The sequence below is a fragment of the Sapajus apella genome, unplaced genomic scaffold (genome assembly GCF_009761245.1).
Source record: "Sapajus apella isolate SASKATOON/1434 unplaced genomic scaffold, GSC_monkey_1.0 scaffold29, whole genome shotgun sequence".
In the NCBI taxonomy this organism is placed as follows: Eukaryota; Metazoa; Chordata; class Mammalia; order Primates; family Cebidae; genus Sapajus; species Sapajus apella.
In genome coordinates, this window is record NW_022436969.1 from 9,996,221 (window position 1) to 9,999,663 (window position 3,443).

At 43.4% G+C, this 3,443-nt stretch overlaps 1 non-coding gene across 1 annotated transcript; it reads left to right on the forward strand.

Annotated features, from left to right (window-relative positions):
- Positions 1 to 515: 515 nt before the first annotated feature.
- Positions 516 to 657, forward strand: LOC116561608. Its single transcript, XR_004273513.1, has one exon. It is a non-coding gene; the product is annotated as a small nucleolar RNA SNORA81 (small nucleolar RNA).
- Positions 658 to 3,443: the final 2,786 nt, after the last annotated feature.

Genomic DNA, 3,443 nt, shown 5'->3' on the forward strand with positions numbered 1-3,443 from the left:
AGAATTCATTCCCTTGCAGTTGCAGGACTCAGGTCACCAGTGTTTAGTGTTTTGCAGTTGTCTGATGGAGGTCACCCACAGATCCCAGAAGCTGCCTATACTTTGCTGCTATGTGGCTCTCTCCGGGGCAATTCACATGGCTGCTTCCTCAAGGCTGAAAGGACAGTCAAGCTCCATTCTGCTAAGAAGGAGTCTTACATAACATAGCGTAATCACAGGAGTGTTGACCTTGCACCATCTTTGCTATCTCTATTGTATTGGTGAGATGTGAATGACAGGTCCTATCTATACTCAAGGAGAAGGGCACGAGAAGGCAGAGATCACTGAGGGTCTCCTTAGGGTCTGTCCACCACACATTCTCTATGCAATTCCGATTTCTCCTTGAAATACAAATAATAGAGAAAAATGACAAAGAGCTTCATGAGCATTTTATACTGACCTGTAAAGGTCAACTGTGCTGCTTTAGGTCTGTTGCTTCAAGTACAGGTTTGATCAGGATTTAAAAAAATTAACATAACTTCTGTATAAGCACTGTGCTAAAATTGCAGAAACTAGGACCATATCTTGGTTTTTGTAATAATGTTAGCAGAGTACATACAAGAATAAACATAACAGCATTAGATTGTAAAGACTGGGGTGAGGTCAGGTGCAGTGGCTCACACCTATAATCCCAGCACTTTGGGAGGCCAAAGCAGGAGGATTGTTTGAGCCCAGGAGTTCAAGACCAGCATAGACAACACAGACAGATCCAGTCTCTACAAAAAAGAAAAAGCTTAGCCAGACATGGTGGCATGGGCCTGTGGTCCCAGCTACTTGGGAGGCTGAGGCAGGAGGATCGCTTTAGCCTGGGAGCTTGAGGCTGCAGTGAGCCATGATCACACCATGGCACACCAGCCTGAGTGACAGAGCAAGACCCTGTCAAAAAAAAAAAAAAAAGAAAAGAAGGGAGGGAGGGAACCAGAGAGAGAGAGAGAGAGGGAGAGAGAGAGAGGAAGGGAGGAAGGGAGGAAGGGAGGAAGGGAGGAAGGAAGGAAGGAAGGAAGGAAGGAAGGAAAAGAAAAGAAAGATAGATGATACCAAAGTGACACTAGTCATGAGCTCTTGTGAGGAAAGTTACTGGCTTTATCCTCTTTAGGCTGCTGGGGTGGATATAAAAGATGGGTCTGGCTGGGCGTAGTGGTTCACGCCTGTAATCCCAGCATTTTGGGAGGTCGAAGTGGGTGCATCATTTGAGGTCAGACATTCAAGACCAGCCCGGCCAACGTGGTGAAACTCATCTCTACTAAAAATACAAAAAGAAGGCGGGGGGGATCACCTGAAGTCAGGATTTCTAGACCAGCCTGGCCAACATAGTGAAACCCTGTCTCTACTAAAAATACTAAAAAATGCTAAAATAATTAGCCGGGCATGGTGGCAGGCACTTGTAATCCCAGCTACTCAGGAGACTGAGGCAGGAGAATTGCTTGCACCCAGGAGACAAAGGTTGGAGTGGGCCAAGATTGCATTACTGCACTCTAGTCTGGGCAACAGAGTGAGACTCTGTCTCAAAAAGTAAAAATAAAATTAAATAAAAGATGGGATCTGGAAAATCTTTCTTTCTTAGAAATTTATTTCCTAGTTCTGTAAAAATGGTAGTATTAGGTGCTTGCTATCATTTAATAATATACCTGTGGGCTAAAAGATGTAAGTGCTATATAAATCAGCCAATTATGTTAAACTAGCATATCTGTCTTTATTGTGGTTGTCATTAGCCTGAATAGAAAGGCCTTTTAAATTGATTTTATGTATATATATTTGAGACGGGTCTCACTCTGTCACCTAGGCTGGAGTGCAGTGGTGTGAACACCCCTTACTGAAGTCTTGAACTCCTGGGCTCAAGCAATCCTCCCACCTTAGCCTCCCAAGTAGCTGGAACTACAGGCACACACCACTCCACCTGGCTAATTTTGTAATTTTTTGTAGAAATAGGGTCTCACTATATTGCTCAGGCTTGTCTCAAACTCCTGGGCTTAAGCAATCCTCCCAACTTGGCCTCCCAAAGTGCTGAGATCAGAGGTGTGAGCCACACTGCACCTGGGCAAAAATTGATTTTTGGGGAAAGTATTTGAATGCATTTTGTTTTGTATTGTATTTATCCAATAAAGTATTTCAAGGCCGAGCGTGGTGGCTCATGCCTGTAATCTCAGCAGTCTGGGAGACCAAGGAGGGCGGATCTCCTGAGATCTGGATTTCTAGACCAGCCTGGCCAACATAGTGAAACCCTGTCTCTACTAAAAACACAAAAATTAGCTGGGCGTGGTGGTGCACACCTGTAATCCCAGCCACTCGGGAGGCTAAGGTGGAGGTTGCAGTGAGCTCAGACTGTGCCACTGCACTCCAGCCTGGGCAACAGAGAGAGATTCTGTCTCAAAACAAGAAAAAAAGTATTTCACTAGTAAAAAAAAAAAAAATTAAATATAAGCATAATCTAAGACAGCAAGTGTCTTAAAAAATTTTTGAAGCAATGATTTCATTTTATTTGTTTCTTCATCACAAAGGTAATAAAATTTTGTAATGTAGCATTGTAATTATCAAAACAGGTTTTGGAAATACCCAGTTTTTCGTTCAAACCCCATTCATTTGCTATGGAAACTTATTTCACTTGCTGTTTGCTTCCATCTTCAGACCCTTGCACATGCAGTTCAATCATCCTATAAAAGCTATTTACCTTCATCTCTTCTTATCTAGGTCTTTGCTCATCACTCACATCCAACAGTCTGAGGAAGATTTTTAAAAAGTATTTTTCCTCAAGCATGTAAGTTGCTCCATTACATGCTTGAAGTAAGCACTTGCATTCTTACTGACTGCCCAGCATCTGAACCTTCATCTGTGTTTGGGGACTCTTTACCAACTGAAGCAGCATGCATGCCCCACCACAGACACTGAAAATGCCCGATATTTGTTTTCCTACCCCCACAGCAGGGAGGAAACTGAGATACAACCTAGACTGTACCAATCAGTTGCATTCACAATAGACTTTGAATAAATAAGGAGACAGTGAAATTAAGAAGCAGGGATAATCCACTGCAGTGAGAGGGTAGAGGTGGTAACACCCTATTTCCAGAGGCAACAGTGTCAGGGATCTAATAGAGCACAGCCTCGTGCCTAGTGTGGCTGGTGTGGATGCCAAAAACCATGGAGTGTAGCCCAGAGAGAGCAGGAGTATTGTCATCACAGGACCATGACTTTTAAAGGCATTGTTCCTAACTTCCAAGCCGTGTTCTCCAGCCCTTCTGGAGTTTCATCAGCTGCCAAATGCCATTGTAATAAATTTTCTTTCTGCATATGGTAAGCCCCAATTGGTTTTTGCTGTTTGCTACTAAGAACCCTGTGTACCTGCTGCATCAGGAACCTCCCCTAGTCCCCATACTTTTTATAATGTAATTGCTTAATACTCTGTTGCC